The sequence below is a fragment of the Akebia trifoliata genome, chromosome 6 (assembly GCF_017979445.1).
Source record: "Akebia trifoliata isolate Shusen 1 chromosome 6, ASM1797944v1, whole genome shotgun sequence".
Lineage (NCBI taxonomy): Eukaryota > Viridiplantae > Streptophyta > Magnoliopsida > Ranunculales > Lardizabalaceae > Akebia > Akebia trifoliata.
In genome coordinates, this window is record NC_141380.1 from 25719048 (window position 1) to 25733012 (window position 13965).

General features: G+C 35.2%; 1 long non-coding RNA gene and 1 pseudogene across 7 annotated transcripts; one reads left to right on the forward strand and one right to left on the reverse strand.

Annotated features, from left to right (window-relative positions):
* Positions 1-512: 512 nt before the first annotated feature.
* LOC147400512 (UDP-glycosyltransferase 92A1 pseudogene) lies at positions 513-10625 on the reverse strand (annotated as a pseudogene).
* Positions 3175-9827, forward strand: LOC147400513 (uncharacterized). Of its 7 annotated transcripts, none has more exons than XR_015179383.1 (6): positions 3175-3510; positions 3701-3778; positions 6774-6967; positions 7925-7991; positions 8156-8239; positions 8359-9827. It is a non-coding gene; the product is annotated as an uncharacterized LOC147400513 (long non-coding RNA). The 7 variants fall into 7 exon arrangements; XR_015179382.1 differs by having other exon boundaries at positions 3704-3778; XR_015179380.1 differs by having other exon boundaries at positions 3177-3640; positions 3704-3778; positions 6801-6967.
* Positions 10626-13965: the final 3340 nt, after the last annotated feature.

Genomic DNA, 13965 nt, shown 5'->3' on the forward strand with positions numbered 1-13965 from the left:
ATGAGACGAGATTTGTTGTCTACTGTTAGGGCTTTTCGTTTGTGAGAAAAAGATGAAAGAGAGAAGGAAGAGATCTTTGCGATAACGAAAGATGAGAGAGTCGATCGTTTGATCGAACTTGCTGGAGAAGATGAGAAACGAAAAATGTTTCTTGATTCTTGTAACATGAGAGACATATGAGATAAGGGAGAAGGATTGATAGTCGATCAGGTTGAAGAAGCTGAGAGAAGCGAGAAGGGTGACAGTCGATCGGGTTAAAGGAGACGAAGTTGAGAGAGAATGGTTCGATTCTCTTTCGATTTTAGGTTAAAACTTGCTTGGAAATTTAACTAAAGATGAGGGGCATTTCGATAATTGCACTTCAACCGTTTTTCGGTAATGAGCTTCATGCAAGAGTTGAACGAAGAAGTCGGCACAGAGAGACTCTAAAAAAGAGCCATTTTAAAACTTTTTTTAAAATATATTGAAGCTAAAAAAACCGAAACGAATATACATCAACTGGCTTTTTAGGCTTAAAAGCTCAAAAAGCTGGCTTCGAAAGCCCAAACGACCAGGCCCTTAGTCTCTCTATGCTTCTTCATACTCAACATTGTACATATAAACTCATCAAATGATCTTGGAGAAGAACCCTTGAAACCTTCATCATCTTCTTTAATTGCATCCTTAATCATCTCCTTAACTTGACAGGCCTTATTCCTCATGTCCTCACCTTTCTTAGTCCCAACCATGACCAATTCAATCACTCTTTCTCTTCATGTTTGATCTCACAAATATTTCCTCTTGCAATCTCAGCACATACACTCACCTCTTCCTCTAGTAATTTTGAATTGTAATATTACTCTGCTGACAATGGTCACCCTATGATCAGGATGCCGTGACTTAGACTCTCCAAGATCAAATTCCAACCGCAATGACTTAGAAACGCCGAGGTAGAATTGTGTGACAAAATTTCCAATTGTGGTGCCCATTTTCGTATTAAAATCCCTCTATTCTTCTCCTTGATTCAATCTTCAAATTCTTCTGGAAGCCATTCTGATCTAATATCCTCATTAACTTCAAACCGAACTGGAGGTCTAACGACCCAAACAAATTTCTTCTCACTAGCCTCCAACCCGATCGCTAATTCCATCATTTGTGAGCTAGAGATGGTGTTCTGTGAACCAAAACACATAAACAAAACCAAAGACGGGAATTGGGTGTTGAGCCAATTGATGTAGTGGCTGAGATCAGTATTTTTGTTGTTTATTAGGGGAAATTGAGCCGGCCCAATAGACCAAACTGGCCGACCACCAGTTTTTCCTTTGAAATAGTCAACCCGGTTCGATCAAGTTCTTCTATGGTGTTAAATAACATTCCATCGGACTTGAAACACAAAGGGAGCTCTCTTTGGAGGTAGAGAGACCAAGAATCGGAACCATCAGCATTCTTGAGATTCGTAGCGAGTTGAGATCGATGAATTTTCGAAACATAAGGAAAACCAAGAAGAGAGAAATAATTAGAATTCGTTGCACAATGAGGAAGATTGATCCAAAGAGAGAAGTACACCGCCATACCACTACGTCATATTGCTGTTTTCGCGACGCCGTAATTGTCTAAAAACGACTGCTTAAGACTGTCGTTAATTGCGACAGTTTTAATCTGTCGTTTAACCGTCGTTTTTACGGAAGAAGTAAAAATTGGGGTGCCAATAGCCATTCTAAATGAGAGAGAAAAACGACTCTCTCACTCTCTGCGGTCTCTCGTTCACTCTTTCTCTCTCTCTCGTCCTCGACTCTCTGTCTCTCGTCCTCGGTCGCTCTCTCGTTCTCTCACACTCTATATGTATCTGTGTCTCGCACGCACTCTCTCTCCACAGCATTCCAGATCTAGGGTTTGTGGATCCTTGTCCTTTCGTTCGAATCCTTGTTGGAAATCTAGCTCTGAAGATCCCCATAGCTTCGAAACCTCCTCGATCTGGCGTTCACCCTTCAAGTTCTCCATGTTTTTGCAAGATCAAACTCAAGAACTTTCCTCATCAAACGGTTAAAATCCCTCTGATTCATCCGGAGACTCAGATCCTTGATGGTGAAGTTCAAACCCTATCTGCAAGTTTCCAATTAAGCAAAACCGATTTGATGGTGGATTCTGATTCCACTACATCTCCTCCAATCATCGCTCCTCTCACATTGGTAAGCTTATCCTCTGAAAACCCTAATTTTCTGCAATCTCTTAGTTCTGAATTTGATTATCCCTCTCTCTTTATCTATCTATACATCTATCTCAGTTGAGATCTATCTAGGTTTCGAGTTCCAGCTGATTCGAGCTTTTCATCTCAGGATCCGATCTGTCTCTTTAGTTAATCTGTTTCTCATGTTTGCAGAAGAAGGAGAATGTGACGCCAATTGGTTCGAAGATCGCTGTATGCTTGTAGCAAAATCAATCTTTGGCTGGCGTAGAAGAAATTCTAAAAGAATCTCAGGTATTCAGTTTATGAACGTCTCTCTGTTTGTGGTTTTTCTTGTCCTTTGTGAAATCTATCTCATGGAAGTTTATTTTGTTAGTAACTCTTGTAGTTGCACATTTTTGTATCAAGTCTGTTCAATATGAATAAGGTCAGGTTTCCTCATCAGACAAGATAGGGTGATAACGTAATAACATGGGCAATGACATACCTCTGTTGTGTTCTATTTGATTTATGTGACATGTTGCTCTAAGTACCCATTTGCAAGAGATTTAGAGTAGGTTTTGAATGTTATCTCTGTATAAATATCATAGCCAATAATTCTTGTACAAATTAGAGCTGATTTGTTCAAAGAATTAGAGTTCTGTTCTTTTGGGATTTCATATTAAGATGAGAGCAAGTATATTATATGCCGCAATTTGTTTCCTTTTGTTTGTGCTAGAATTTTCATATCAACATCCTAACGTACTCTATTTTTCTCTAATAATGCATGCTTATACCTATTAAAAAATAAATAAACAATGAGGGCCCTTTCTATTTACAATTGCTGTAATTTTGGTTCCCCAAAACTTGTGAATTTGGCCTCCATTTTATGTTTGCATTGGTTATGTGTTTCTTTGGGCAGGAATTCTTACATGATAGAAGCTATGGAACTAGGAAATCTTTCATTTACTTGACCGCTAATTATTTTATTTATTTGTTCCATATTATAACATTATGTGTTTGTTTTTCTTCTTTTTCCCTATTTGATTAGTAGATTTAGGTTTGGAAATTTTATTATTGATATTCACTCTAGAATAAAGAAGTTTGTGAATGAGTTTGATATATGGAATTCACGCATAGCTAATTTGCTAGTACCACATGGTTTTGTTCAGAGGTCTTGACTCTCACAGAATTAAACCAACTTAGCAAGCTGGCATCTTCATGCTGCTCTTTTATTTCAGGATCCTTTCGGATGAATGTGTTTTAGATTTTAACCTTCTAGTGACAAGTTGTGTCTAATAATGAGTTTGTAGAATGATTTGGTGCATGGATGGGGATTGGACTTTGTGCTAAGAAGATGTGTTGAGGTTAGTGGATTTTGTTTTTTTGATTCATCTCTTTTACTATAAGCACATATACGCATGAAGCCTAAGCAGATGACCTGTATGTTCCAATCTTTTGCCTTGTTCGGATTCAGACAAGACCGGTGTGTTAAAGGTTGACTAATCAGATAACCCCTTTATGTCTGATTTCACCCCTTAATTTCCTTCATCTAAGCAGCCTGCATACGAGAAGATCGGTGTGGTTGACTCGCAATGGATTGTTCATCAAGTCATACCTTCTCTTGGGAACCAGGTGAGACATCATTCTTGACAAACTTGTAGCATAGTTTAATTGATGTTTCTGTACTTTGTGAGTTGTGTTGAAGATTCTTGATGTAGAACATTATATCCAATTAATTTCTCTGTTTGTGTCTGATGTATTTTTTTTCAAAAAAGCCAAAAACAATACTGATAAGAACATAATTAGTTTTAATTAGAAGTCGACCTTATTTTGTTAGGTACTTCTACTATTGTTCGAATTTATAAAGTAAAACCATTTCCTAGAAGCAGTAATCCCAGCATGTAATGTTCATTGAACACTCAGAAAAAAATGAGAGATATTACAATAATTGTAGTCACTATGATAAGCTGAAATTATGTAATAGTGATTTACCTGTGCATATGAGATTAAACTGGGGTTGAATTTATTCATGTCTTAACAGGACCATGAGTTTATTTACTTATCTATCTAGGATAATGAACCTCTTTTGGTGCATGGTAACGACCATGGCTTTAGTCTCAATATTTAAGATGATACTGCTTGTTCCTTGTAAACAATCTAAACTCAGTTTAAAGATGAAATCTTGTCCCCAAAAACAACAAAGTTATTATGTAATTCCTACTTAAACCTGTATATTTCCAATAATGCATCCTTGGGAGATGTTACATGTAGTATGTGTGCTTTCATGTAGGAAAAGTGTAAAATACGTGTAGACGTCAAAACAACAAAAATCTTTAATTGTTATCTTATATGCATTGCAAAAGCCCAAAATTTTAAAAGTACGGATTTTTCATAAGTGATTCTTATCTTTGCTTAGTTTACTAATAAATTATTCTTCCTGATATTATTTTATTTTTAATTTAATTCGCAATCTAGTAATAAGAATAGTAGTAGAACTGACAGAAAAGACCTCGTGTGGAAGCATGCTTACCTAAAAGAAATAAAAAACACAAATGGTTTCACATGCATATTCTATGAGAAGACTTCTAAGGGTGGGATATTTCGACACAAACATCTTAGTCATCTTCATCGAAATGTATGTTTGTGTGTAAAATTTATCAAAGGTTAAGAATGAGAACATTGCTTGATGGTGTTATCAAGCAGGCATCTCATTTAATATTGCTTTTTTGGGTAGCTTTAAGGATATGATTGAAGCTATTGGTCAATTCAGACGAAGTATGAAGCCTTCAAGATACCAGTAGCTAAAAATTCCTTATCTAATCAAAGAGGTAGCATACACTAATAGTTTGATGGAAAGCCATAAAGAGTAATGGGCATTGATTGAGTGCTCACCTATGTAAGACTGATTGACTGACACAATGGAGAGGGTATTGATAAACTTCTTAGTAAATAACATTCACCTATATTGCAGTTTCAAACTGAAGTCTTATGATTTCACAAGCTCTCGTTTCATCTATCTGAAGTTTTTCACCTCATTTTCTCTGTCTTTCTCTGTCTCAAGGTAGATACCATGTAAGCATCCCCCCCACCACCCAAACCCTTCCCACTTAATCTTCAGTGCATGATGAGTTAAGGAAACCCAAATTAAAGAGTCAATATTTCTTAGGATTGTGAGTTTAGTTGTTCGTTCGTAGTGACCAATTTTATTTCTTTGCTAAAGCTTTTCGTTTCCTTTGTACATTTTTAGGCCTTATTTTAAATGCAAATGAGTGTCAATTTGTGACCCAATCATGTAGCTGCTTGGATTTGATATGAACCAATCATTTTCTAATCCATTAACGGGTGAATTAAAATGTAGATTAATGATGTTATATATTTTATTTAGATATATGATGTATATCTATATTTCATACATATTGTTTATTGAATCTGATTTGATGTAAGATGAATCCAATACAAGTGTTACTAGATTGGATTTAGATCCACTTGTTGGTATAAGGGATCTAATCCAATTCCAAACGAACTCTCATAGCCTAGACACTATCGCTTTGGGTCACATCCGGTTCAATTGAAGAGTTTGCTTGATTCTCTTAATTCATATCATCAGCTTATTATAATGTATGCTACCACCACGTGTAGATTAAAAACAAAAATTACATAGGCTATTAAAAAGAAAGATTTGATATCTTAAAAAAAAAAAAAAAAAAAAACTTTTGGCATTAAGAGCTTTACCCCCTTTTTAGTATGGAGATTTTCTCGATTTATTTTGCTTTTGATCCTTGTTCATGAACATTTCATATATTTTTCTTATAATCAGAATGATTTTGCATTCAATGTTTCCAAAGTGAAAGAACAAGTAATGCAAGATTAATGCTTACAAAGGCAGAGTTATGTAACTGCCCCATGTTTATTAATCTGACATTTTTATAGCCAGTTTGTTTTCTAATGAGTAAAAAAGTATAGGGTGTTCTAAAATTTAGAAGGTTTGCAAGGAACATTTACAGAGGTGTCAATGAAGATGCTGATTCATTGGGCAAGGGAGGTATATTTAACCAATTCTTGTTAGGTTTGGTTGGGTTAGATGGCTTGGCTGAATAGGCACCACTACTCTTGCTGCCATAACCTTCTGTTTTGCCACTACTAATAATAGCGACCACTTCCTCTATAATCTTCGCTACTGCCCCAAAGTCCTCTTAGTGTTCTTTACTATGCTCCACCAGTGCATAATCAAGAATATGCTAATGCTGCTGTGTTGAAAGCTGAAATGTGATAAAATATTACATTGTGATCTTGTATTACTAATCACTTTGGTCTCTTTTATCCAATTCCTATTGATCAAGTCTAAACTATGTTGTTGAATAACGATATCTATGGAAGCTTTATTCTTTTTATTTCCTTTTGTCCCTACAAACTAACTTTATCATTTGGTTTTCTTAATTTGGTTCACAGTATGTACTTTGGTTCACAGTATGTATATGTTCTACAGAAATTATTGATTAGTTAAAAAGAATTCCCATAAAAGTTGTAGGAAAGTCTTTGTTTTTGCTAATTTATTTTTTCACTAGTTTTAACACACATCTTGAATAGTAGCAATTTCCTTTTCTTTCATTATGCTAGTCTCCTTCAGATCTCTCAATAACTGGATCCTATACAGACTTTTCCACTCGATGGGAGACCAAGCTATGACATGGAAATGCATTCTTTTAATCACTTCCACAAATGACTGGAAGGATACGCCCAAAGAGTAATGGAGTAAGTACGTTGGACATCTGGCCATGGAAGTATTTGGTTCCCTGGATGAGGGAGGACCTATTTTCCCGGGTATGTTTTCTTTGAAACTAACTGATTAAGTTGTAGCTTTTTTTGAGTCTCTTTGTTTTTTCAATGCTATTCACCATTCTCTCTTTCCTCTCACAAGGATCTTCAAGTGGTTCTTGAACGACCCATTTCTTACTACCACAATAATCTTCATGGCCAATTACCTTCTATTTTGTTTCTTATATTGGCTGAATTTCAACACGATATCACCATCAGTTTCAATTCTAAAGATAAACTGGCATTATATGTTCAAGAAGTGTTACCATCAATTTCATATTAAGGAATAAAATGCCTTCACATGCTACAAATGGCAGTCGAATTGAATGGGGTTTTTTTCTTTCTTAAATGGGGTATCACTAGTAAAGATAGTGATGGTAAAACAATGTGCAAATTCGTAAAGCTTGAAGCAATAGTTGAAACTGATGAGGTTCAATGTTGCTTAAAGTATAAAATCACTCATCATGGATGAGGTTCAATGTTGCTCTTTCTTAAATTTGGATTCTTGAACCTCTTTTATGTACAGTTTTTAATAGAGTAAGATATTTACCAAGATATGAAAAGAATTGAATATGGATCGTTTCGTGCATTGAATTTCATTTTTACTAACTTAGTAATTGGTTCTGGTTCTTATTTATCGACCTATGTTGGTTCAGTTTTAATTTGGCCCCAAACTGAACGAAGTAGTACCCCAACTAATAGGTGCTTATGCCTCGAGGCACTAATCAGCCGAGCGCCTTGCCTCACACATCAGTGTTTATAAACATTGAATGTAATAGTGCCAAACACAAGAAGCAAAACAGCTCAGTCCCTGAATAAACACATCATATCCCACCTAAGCGACATATACTAAAAAAAGATGAGCCTTTTCCTGTATTCTTCATTATTTGTGGCTTATGTTTTACCAAAACTCATTTTCTGATTGTGGTTTGTGGATGACTTGCAACTTCTTCTGGATGACAGGGAGCTGTCAATTTTGCTCTGATGATGTCCAGTTGATTACAACACAATCACAGATCTCTTCCTTCAGGTATATCTCTCGTATGTAGTTTCTTATGTTGGTTTTATAATATTAGGTTGACAACAGAGTGCTCCCATATTTGTTTAACCATCTGAAAAATGTATTCAAGCTGCTCCAATATTTGAATAACATAGCACTTGGGATTGTTTTGTTTTTGTTGTTTTCTATTCCAGAGAAACCTGATTCGTGAGGCAACAGTCTTTCTGTTGGATGTCCTGAAACCAAATTTACCAGAACATGCATTTCTTCAAACAAAGGTAATTATTTGTTGAAAGAGTTCTTGTAATTCTCTTTAGTTCACATATCTCTTAAACAAAGGTAATTATTTGTTGCACAACTTTGTGAAAAAGCTGGTCTGTATGTCCGTGCCCTTCAGGTATGGCCTCTTGGAATCATCTTTTGTGGTTTCACTCCTCAGCGTACTAGCTGCAGATCCTACATCTGGAAGCAAAGCTTGTCCTCCCTCCTGTAAGCTTTTACTTAGGCACCATATAGAAACAAATGGATTGCTACCATTTCACTTACATGAATGATTTTATTTTATTTTTTTAACTGTTCATTGTCTGTTTTCTGATTTTGATTCATCTGATCTTAATCAAGTTTTAGAAAGGCTTGTAAATTTGCTAGGTTAGCAAGTTATCTTGATTGTAATGTTGCTTGTTTGAATTAGTTGTGATAAACTGACTTGAAAAAAAGCCACTCAAAATTAACTTGCTGATGTTGCATGTACACAGAACCATTCATCTTTTTTTTTCTTGCGACACACCAGAAAAAATCTCTGATTTAGTAGACAATCAGTGTGTGAAATTCGAGTAGTTTTTTTCAAGTCAATTTATCACAATTCTTTATGAAGTTTGGGAAGCAACAAGGAACCAGCCAATATATATATACCTCTCCTTGGTGGGGTCAGAACTGACTTTCTAGAAACATTTGTTTTCTTTGCCAATAATATCAAAACTAATGGAAGAAAATGTAAATAAATCTAAGTTAATACTTATTGAATCCAAAGGGCTGCAAAATGCCTAAGAGAGCAATGTAGGACCACACATGGGTGTGGGCTAAGGGCATTAGCATGTGAAGAGCCTATTTATTATAGAACAACCATGGTGAAAGATATAGCAAGACTGGCTTGGGCAGAGAACAAACGTGTCAGACCTGTGTATAGAAAGTGCTGATAATTTCTATTGTGTACCGTGGGCTCTACTTTGGAATGTATGATTCTCTAAAACCAGTTTTGTTGGTTGGTGATATGCAGGTCAGTAGAAACAGAAGAAATATTAGTATTTTGGTTTTTGTAATTATTGGCTGTATACGTTTACAGTTTGGACAATGTGTGCTATTGTGTTTGGTGATTGCAGGATAGCTTCCGAGCAAGTTTTCTATTGGGATGGGGATCACAATTGGGTCTGAGCTGGCCTCATACCCTATTGATACAGTGCGTCGAAGGATGATGATGACATTTGGAGAGGTTATCAAGTAGAAGAGTTCATTGGCTGCATTCTCTCAGATTCTCAAGAATGAAAGGGCCAAGTCCCTCTTTATGGGTGCTGGGGCAAACATCTTGCGTGCAGTTGCAGGTGCTGGTGTGCTTGTTGGTTACGACAAGCTGCAGTTGATCGTGTCGGGGAAGAAGTATGGATTTGGTGGTGGTGGCAAAGTTCAATCATGTGGCAGCAAAGATGATAATGGCAATGATAATTTGGTGGCTAAGTTTAATCAGTAGTTTATATGTATTTTTAGAAACTTTTATGTTTAGATCGTATTGAAGTGAGACTTGAAAGAACGATGTATTTTGTATTTTAGAACCTTTCTTATACCAAATTATTGAAAGAATATTTGCGATGAGTATGATGATCCATTTTTTCAAATTGAAAATTCAGAATTTTTTTTTTATTATTATAAATTCAGAAAAACGACTGTCTTTAGTAGTCGGAAAAAACGACAGTTTTACGACTGTCTAAAACCGTCGTTTTTTACGATTGTTAAAGACAGTCGTTTTTTCCGACTGTTGAAGACAGTCGTTTTTTTCCGACTGTCCTGGACAGTCGTTTTTTCCGACTGTTTTGGTCTGTCGCATTTTAAAAACCACTCCTTTTAAAACGACCCCCATTCCGACTGCAGGGGCAGTCGGTTTTTTCAAAAACAACTGTCATGGACAGTCGTTTTTAGCGCATTATGACGTAGTGTACTGTAAGCACCACCCGCATTGAAGATTGAATGAAAAATGTTCAAACAATTGGCGATTTCGACGGTCCATCCAAAGAACATGTCAGATATGATGCGAGGAGGGTGATCTTGATTTTGATTGGTGATCTTGAGGATTAGTTGCTCAAAGGAAGGTTTAAGAGATTTGGAGGCGTGAAGGAGGTGTGAGATGAGAGGGTAAGGAAGGACATCTGTGTTCTCTGAGTTGGGTGTGAGATTGTGATCTGAACTACAGAAGGGAAGTTGAATGACGTGTATGGAGGTGTTGGTAGGGAGAGATGTATGGAGTTTGGTGATGTTTTGAGGAGTGTTGACAAAGATGATTGTGTAGTTGGTTTTCTGTTCTAGTTGAAGAGCTAAAGCTAAGAATTGTCTTATGTGACCTTGATCAATGAAAGGAAACATCACCACCACATTTTCTTCTTCTTCTTCAACCATGGTGAGAGAGAGAGAGAGAGAGTGACTTTTAGAGTTTTCCTTTCAAAGGCTGCAAAATAAAAGTTCGCCAAAAAGAGAAGCCTATGTGTGCCAATAAAAGTAGTGATGGTCGATGAATTTAAATTTAATCTGTGAGATTTATAACATGCAAAATCTTTTATTTTCATAACTATTAGACTATAATTCTCAAAGATCAAGAATCATTCATATATCTCAAGAAAGTTATTCATGTTCTTAAGAATTAAAGTTTAGGGTACTTCGGTTGTGACATAATTCAAATTAATAATCCAAGATTATGCTAGAGGTGTGCCTTTCGTAATCCATGTAATGATACGATATGCACAAATCCCCAATTGTATTTCTTCAATTTCTAGACTCACCTTCTCTCTCATCTCTATTTGAATCTGCTAGAGTTCTAGTGATTGATGGAGATCACCACCATTCAAAATCCTAGATGTATGTTGTGCGTTTCTTGCTATTATGGGGTGTCGATCCACTTAAATAGATGGAGATAGAGGTCCTAGATATCCTCTTTTAGTAAGATTCCTATCCATGAAGGTTTCCTACTAAAACTTAAAGAGTGCATCTCTAATTCTAATTATATTGGATTTTGTTCTTTATTATTGACGTCTTTAATATATTTCTTGGGCAAATAAATTACTAAAAATGTGTAGGACAATTGGCCACACAAAATTGGGTTCTAACATCATCATAAATTTTGAAGACTTTTGGTTGGCAAAATGAATATTGTTTCTGTATAAAATTCAATCTCTTTCTCACAAAAGATAAAGGCTAGAATTCAGTGGCTTGTATTGCAAATGGGATATTCGATATCCAGTTATTAGAATGGAAAAATTGCCATTTTGTGAGCCGAATTTATGATTGCAGCTAATTATTCATTTTTATTACCAGAACGTGAATGTGCGAGATCATTGGTTTTTCAAGTGACGAGATTATAGGTTTTAAGGGACAAACTCACTTGTATTTTCCCCAAAAGTGACAATCTCGCTGGTTTGTATAATGACGATCTCGCTAAAAGTAACGAAACCTTCCAGATAGTCACTTGATTCCAATAATTTATGGGCATGTTAAATAAGTAATTTTTTTGTTGAGCGAAATGAGAAAAGTAACTTTTCTTTCTCCTAACCTGCTCAACCCCAAAGAACTCTTGACCTGTGCTTGATTTTCTCTCCCCTTTCCTTTTTTTAAAAAATAACGAAGGAAACAAAAAAAATCTTTTTCTATCCCCTTTCCTTTTGTCCAATTAAGAAGAAAAGGGAAAAAAAAAACTCCTCCAAGGTGCTGATGGCGAGAATCACAGTGATCAATCCTCATCACTGAACTCCTCCAATCTAATGATATTTAGCAATTGTTTTCCAAATATATTAAAGTACTTATTTAGTTTGGTAAAAAAAGGAGTATGTAGGGGATACATTGACATAGGTAATGTACAATATTTTTTTTTTCTAGATGAAGATTGACAACGAAAGTGTCGAAAATGTTGATGATGAATTGAGGGTAGAGGAAGAATTAGAAAATGTTGAAGATGTTGCAAATACGGGTAGAGTTGAGGGTCTAAAGTTTTTAGTGACATTCCGCAAGTTGGGATGTCATTTAATATAGACAATGAAACATTTTTTTTTATAATGCATTTGCAAAGAGAGTTGGATTTAGTAATTGAAAGAAAACGATGTATCATTTACAATGAGATAATAAAAAGAAGATATTTATGTTATGATTTAGAAGGGAAGTACTAAAAAAAAATCGACCCCAACATAAAAGAGAGATGATCGAAATGCGGTTCTTATATTAAAGAGGTTTGAAAAATCCAATAATTTTATAGTGATTGAGTTTCTAGAAGATCACAATCATATGTTTGAGAACCTAGAAAATGCATATATTTTGAGATCCCATCAAAATATAGAAGTAGCTCAGACTAGTCTCATACAAAATATGTGATCACCAGGAATCAGGACGACAGATATATTTGTTTATTTAAGTACAAAAGTAGGTGGGGCAGAGAATTTGAACTTCACACGGTCAGATTGTTATAATCTTATATCTAAAACATGTATTAAGTTCTTAAGTAAAGGAGATGCACAACGTATTTTGGAATATTTAACATGCAAGCAAGAAACAAATAAGTGTTTCTTCTACAAGCTTCGAACTGATGAGGACAATCGGATTTGCAGTAGTTTTGTTGCTGACCCTAAGTCAAGATGCGACTACAAACATTTTAGAGATGTCATATATTTTGACACCAAATACAAAACAAATAACTACATTATGATTTGTATTCCAATTATTAGTGTACTCCCCAGTGGACAAACAATATTATTTGATTGTGAGGCAATAGAATGATTTGTGGTCATCATCAGATAGTTGTGTTCATCATCCCCTGCAGTTATTATAGCTTACTCATCCTGTTGCTCATCGGCTACACCTCTCCTCTTGACTCCTTGTTCCTTATTTCATTTCAAGAATCAGTTGCCTTGGATTGGAGATCGGCCTTATTCTTGACTTACCGCCCAAAGAATCAATCAAACAAACAACACTATACTAGAAAAAAAGCAAAAATCAAATTGGTAACGGAATCTTGATCAAAGGATCATGTACAACATCTCCTGTATACGTGATCTACATAGAAAGAAAGAGGGTCGATGTAATTAAGCTTTCCACGCCAAATTGATTCTTAACCACCTCCATATCAAATTAAAAAATGAACCATATAAATATATATATATGGGAATACTAACGTTCCAAGATCTCATTTACACAATAAATACTTGTTTACATTGATTGTCAAATCATTTATTGCAATAAAACATTTAATTATAAAGATTAAAAGCCATTATCATTTATTATGAAAGAGACAAGTATTAATTAAATAAATAAGTATTTATTATATACAAGGACTGATATAGACTTGTCTTTTTTACTAAATGAAAAAATGGAAAGCCATATTATTAGAAAAAAAAGTGTTGGAGATTGCTAATTTCCTCATGAGGCTTTAGACGTTATCATTCCCCTATATATATAAGGTAGCATTAGGTTACCAAATTCCTAGTCAAAGTGTTTTGTCTTATATGGGCTAAAAGTTTTGGAATGGATTGAATTTTTGTGAAAATGATCTTTATGGTGAGGAGATCATCCATACAAAAAATCAGTCAATTTTAAAACTTCTAACCGTAGTTTATAAGTATCGTGGACCATTAGTTTGTAAATAACTTTCAATGAGGTTAAAAGTTTTGGAATGGGCTGATTTTGGTGAGGATGGCCTCTATGGTAAGGAGATCATCCTAAAAAAAAAATCAGCTAATTCTGAAACATCTTACCCTAG